We start from the raw sequence: 6,165 nt of genomic DNA, 5'->3' as shown, positions 1-6,165 counted from the left end.
AATATTGCAATGTTTCATAACACAAAATTAAATAATAAAACTGCAAAAACTGATATTTTTGCCCATTAGCGGACAGAAAAGTTTGCAAACTAATGTATGGTGCCGGACCAAAGGGGGTATTTCCATCCAACTCTACATAAGCAGGTTGGCTTTTGCAACCAGAACAGCTCCCTCTCCAGGTCATTAGAAAGATGCAGCTGTGTGCTGTAGATTAAATGGCCCGTTATACCTGCCTCTGTTGCCCTTGTGAATGGTGAATGAAATATGAGCGTGCAACCATGTTGGTTCTTATGAGAGGTTTTGGTGAAAACATTAAAAAAAGAAAAGAACTCTGTTTTTGCACAGATGTGTTTAAAACGTATGTCGTAGTCATACAGTATATTCACACAAAGACCCAAAAATGTGATGGTTATGATATAATCTTGTTCTCCCTTACTTGCACACACTAACACACACTCAGAGTTGGACAGGAAGGGGTTGAGTTTCGCGTTTCCTGTGCTGTATTCCCCACTCTCGGCTCATGCCTTGATGTGAAACGTTCCCCATTTCCTGCAGCTCCCAGGTGAGTGTGTGGCTGGAAACTAATGTTTTCACTGGGAAATTGAAAATCTCCTATATTCACCTTCTTTCCAGCAGTTATTTTCAATGTTTTCCCACTACCTTTCTCTATTGCAAAGACAGGTATGTGGGCCTTTTTTTTTTTTTCTTTTTTTTTTTGCAAATTTGCTGCAAATTTACAGATTAATTTGGGGATATAGTTGAGTAATCAGAAGTAACAATGAAATTAAATGTATCCAGCAACCTATCATGCAATTAAATTCTGTCTGGCCGTGTTGACAACAGTTTCTCAAAGCCAATTAAAAAAAAAAAACATATAGGGCTGTAATGGGCCTTGGAAAGAGGTCCTGACCTTTTTCTCATTCATTAGCTGGTAAAAATTCATGTCTGCAACTATTATTGTTTCTGCATATTGTTCTTTATACTGTAGAGACACTAAAATTATAACAGTTTTCTTCCCAGATGGAAATCACATGAACTCTACCTGGATTTGGTGTTGAGCTGCAGCCTGTCTGCATTTTTTTTCTGCCTCTGTCTGTTTTCCCCTTCTTCCTTCAAGCTCTACCTGTCTTCTTGTCTTCCCATCTTTTCCATAACCTCTCTCTGTTTACTCCATCTTCTCCCTGTTCACTCAGTTTCTTTTATATTTAGTTTCAACGCTGCTGAGGCGGAGTTGTCTGTCTTTACGATGTGCCGGTTACGATGCCTCAAGGCGCGCCATTTCCATGTTGATCTGCTCCTCAAAACAGACTCAGACACGCTTTGCTGTGCACAATATCTGATAGCAATGATGTCTTACAATACCTGCAACCTCTTTTTAAAAAAGACCAGAATTGTGCTGAATTAAGTAGAAAAGAGTCCCTACAGTTTATAGGGACACTCAGGAGTGAACTCAGCATGCCTGCAGCAAACTACTTGGAGAGGGAGGAAGACTGGACTGGAAATGTAGCAGCTAAACATTTTAGCCCAAGTTTCAGTAAAATACTGTTGGGATGGAACTACACAGAGCATTTTACAGTAGCTGTGTTGGTGTTCAGCGTAGCAGCTGCAGGCTTACTCTTTTAAGGTTTAAAAGAGTGAGAGGAAGAGACACCAGGGCTGACAGCAGCAACTGCGGTGCAGTTCAACATCAATGTTTTTTAATTAGAGGTGAGAATTTAAGCCTTCTGAGGCAATGTGGCTGTTATAATGAAAGACTCTACCTACTCTATAAAATGTCTTCTTTAAAAAACAAAACAAAAACAATCATATAAGAACATTCATGCTAAACATAGAGTCCTGAATGGTCCAGTCACAGTTTTGTAGAGTGTAAATGTTTCAGAGGAGGAGGGCTACATTTTTGGGCTTTTCACTATGACATTATCTATGGCTTACCATAACACATGGTGGTTAAGCCAAGTAACCTTTCAGTAAATAAAATAGAACAGATTTGTCAAAAATAGCTGGAGGAAGGACACAAATGCAAAGCAGAGAGGCAAAAACGATAATTTAATACAAATGAATAAAGAAAAAAATACATAAAGTGCAACAATTAAAGCAAAAACAGGAATGCAAAAGGGATAAGAGGATCACAAGAAACAAAACCCAAGTATTGAAACTTTCTCCTTGAAATTGTTTTTCAGGCTGTTGGTCACTGGTTTTGTTGTAAATGTTTTCAGAATATATATGCACTTTTTTACACAAAAGAAGCCAAAAGTTACCATGTTTTTAACATACAAATAAAATGAGAATACGTTTAAGCACACAGCAATGTGTGTTAGACTGGCAGGGCCCTGTGGCTGTCTATCAAAGAGCTGATGCCCCTATTAATACACACCTTTAAGCTTTGGGGATACTTTTTAAGCTCTTCAGGTCGTATCAGAGGGTAACGTTTGATCTCATCTGCTCATTTTTTTTTAATGCAGGAGTCTGTGGGAACCTGTATTCCCTATGTGCTATGATGGAAACTGTATTGAATCACTTCAGGTACAGTTGTTGATACAGCTGGTAGAGAGAAAAAAAAAATCACCTCAACAGAAGAAGTGACTTGCCTCTGAATACCTCACTCAGCTAAATATAGCAAAGAGATTCTTGTCTGTCAGCCTCCCCCTGCCCTTATCTTAATTATTTCCAGACCTCTCAGTCTACACCCAAACATTCACAAACACACACATATGCACACAAGGCTGATGGAGAAGAAAATGCCAGTGTTGTGTTGATTGGCTTTTCCTGTTAAAGCCACCCTGGGGTGTGACCCTGTGTGTGTGTGTGTGTGTGTGTGGGGGGGGGGGGGGGGGGGTCATCTGTATGCCTATGTAGGATATATTGTTTTACTGCATGATCTTTGATCTTTTCAGACAAATAACGAGCTGGAACAAAGATACAATTCTTTTAATTGTTAATTGGCATTCTTCTGAAAAGCATTCAATCAGTTTACAGTAACTATCTAATAATTTCACATGACTACCATAAGATAATCTAGCATAGAAAGTTCAGCAGTGGTTAAATATGCCACACTGTTGTTTTTTTTTCACACATGCAATCCTGTGTCACTGGTGCAGTGATTGGAACTCTCGTCTCAGAGCAAGAACATTCAGGTTTAAAATCATCTGATTGGCTGGTGCATTAACCTGTTCTCCCTGGACCTGCATGCTTTTATCTCCAGGTGATCCAGCGAGAGGTAATTGCTAATTGGCTGTAAGTGTTGTTGTTAGCATGTCTGAGACTTCAACAGACTCAACAGAAACATCTTGGGTGTAACTTGCTTCCTTGCCATCATCAGCTGGGGTAGGTTTAGTCTCTGTAAACATTTAGAGCAGTCATTCTCAACGGCAAGAGTGCTGCGGCCCCTTAAAAACCAGAAAATCCCACAAGGCCCAGCCAATCCTAAATATTCACTTTAATTAAAATACAAGAAAAAGTGATGTATTTCCTTGAAAGTTTTATCCAAAAAACATAAACTACATTCGTTGTTGGCTATAAATTGCTAATTCTATCCAGTCATATGCAAAGTATTAAGGCCTGAGTGTGACACACCTGTCACTGGGACACAAACTTTAATAAAAAGCCAGCAAATTTTGATCAGCGTAATTAATAATATCACAAACTAACAACCTTCTATTTCCACTTTTATTTAACTTTTTATATAAAGAGATAAATTTATATAGATATGCAACTGTACATACTTCTCTATGTACTATACATCTGTTATTACTGCGGACCACCTGGAGTACCTTTGTGACCCACATTTTAGGAATGACTGATTTAACGGCTGTAGCATGAATCTAGCTTTACTAGCTTTAATGTAGCTTTGATACCAATGACTGTATTGGATGATGCACAACTTGACATTTGTTTTGTTTTGTAGACAAAACAACTGTTGTATCTATGTTTTGTATCTATGTTTTGTAGACATAGATACAACAGAGTTTTCTAGGGAAAAAAATAAAAATCCCTCAAAATTTTAAGATGCAGCTAGTTGCGATGTGACATGTGCATAACACATTGTTAAAACCTGTGAAGTCCATTGCATATTCTTTAAATAGCTCAGGGATTTTGGCTCAGCAGTATCAACTGCAGCTCCGGGGTAACAAGTGTGTGGTGATGGCCATGTGTTAGCATAGATTATTAGATTATGCCCATTTTCTGGCGTCTCCTGTGCACCCCAGTCTTTTAAAGCTCCACCTATCAAACCTGGTTGGGAAACAGTCCACATAATGTTCCTGTGCAGACAGCATTATTGCTCCTCATGGATCCAAACCTCATATCTGCAATACGAAGAACATCAGCCTTTATTAACCCAAGTGCCTTCCAGCAGCAGGGGTGCATATTTCAGGTAATTGTCGACTCATATAATCTGAATGCCTGATGATTTTTTTAATGATAAAAGGATTTTAAATGGCTATCATCAGGGCTGTGTGTGTTTGAGAAATAACATTAGATGAAACTTTACTGATCTCAGTAGGCAAATTGGGTAGCAGCACCAGCAACAACAAGGAATAAAATGGCAAGAAAAGATAGAATTGAGGTTTAGTACATATGTATGAAATTAACAGCTGTGAACACTGCATGAATTATTAGCATCAGATATGTTTTACTGAGATAAATTACCTAATGGCATGGCTATCCGTCCATCAGTTATTAATAATGTCATTTGGTTAATGAGCTCGTCCTCCAGAAAACCCTTTAAATGTCAAACACACTAAGAACAAGCATGGATGGTTTGTTTCTGTCAGAGGCGATAATCATATGAGTGGATTTTGACACTGAAAAGTGAAAATGCCACTGAAATAATTGAGGTACATACGTAAAACTGGTGTGGTTGTCTCTAAACTCAGAGACACAGGCTCTGATTAAAACACATCAGTGAGCAGCTCAGTCACATTATCCTAAGCACAAACAAATAGGTTGTTTATTTTTATTTAGTCCCACATGCTGCATTATCATGCTCAAGGAAATTCTCCCCAGATGTGTGTCTATCTGCTACTGAAAATAGTCCCCAGCAAATCAACTATTTGCATACAGATATATATATATATATATATATATATATATATAATTTTTTTTGTTTTTTTTTTGTTTTAGTGCTTTTATTTTTCTTTAATGAATTTAATCTTCCAGATGATGCAAAAAGCACCATTTTATTTGTTTGTTCCTTTAGTTTCATTATCATTTCCAGTTAATTAATATTGTTAATTAGTTCCTTCTGGTTTCACATCTGTGATTGGATCAGTTTGGGCTTTCCAGTTGTTTAAAATAATGTATTTTTAAAGATAAATGTGGTGACAGGAAGTCAAAAATCAAAAAGAATCCCCAAGGAAAGGTTGAGAGAAAGGCAAAGGATATTAAAAGTATGTGTGTGTGTGTGTGTGTGTGTGTGTGTGTGTGTGTCTGTCTGTCTGTCTGTCTGTCTGTCTGTCTGTCTGTCTGTCTGTCTGTCTGTATGTAATATCCATAATATCCATAATATCCAGGTACCGGTCTATTGGTGGGGTGCCTCCCTGCAGTAAAGAAGGTGTGTCTATGTTTAGCTGTGTTTAATATGGATATTTGTGCATTTGAAAATGAATGTGTGTGTCATGTGTCTTGATTTATTTTACATTATATTAATCTCTGTCTCTAGTTGCAGTCTTTTCAGGTTGTGTGTATGTTTTTCAAACAGGAAGTAATCCGTCTTTTCAAATATAATATAATATTTGAATATATATGCAGTACTTGGATAGTTAGGGGTTCTTTACTTGCTTACATTTAGTATTTAGATTATTTAAATGCTTTTATTCCAAGCAAGTGTGCATAATGACTCCTCACAACCACTAGGGGGCAGACAGGCAAAATCATTTATTCACTTTTCAGAAACTGAATAACTGAAAAGCGGGTGTAAGTGGCTGAAAAGTTACTTTCCCTTAAGAGAAAACGGAAATTGTTGTTGGGGACTGAAAGTTAATGACACACTGAAATCCCTAAAGTTTATGGATTTTTGGTTAATTGTATGGATTAAACAAATGACACTAATGGCTCTTATAACTTTACTGAATCACTGAAATTACTCCAGAGATCTAAAGCGTATCTTAACGTGAATATTTCCCATAACGCTGAAATGCCAAGTCTATCATATTTAATACATTAGTT

This window comes from Pelmatolapia mariae, linkage group LG18 (genome assembly GCF_036321145.2).
Source record: "Pelmatolapia mariae isolate MD_Pm_ZW linkage group LG18, Pm_UMD_F_2, whole genome shotgun sequence".
NCBI classification, from domain to species: domain Eukaryota; kingdom Metazoa; phylum Chordata; class Actinopteri; order Cichliformes; family Cichlidae; genus Pelmatolapia; species Pelmatolapia mariae.
Note: the sequence above shows the minus strand (reverse complement) of the source record.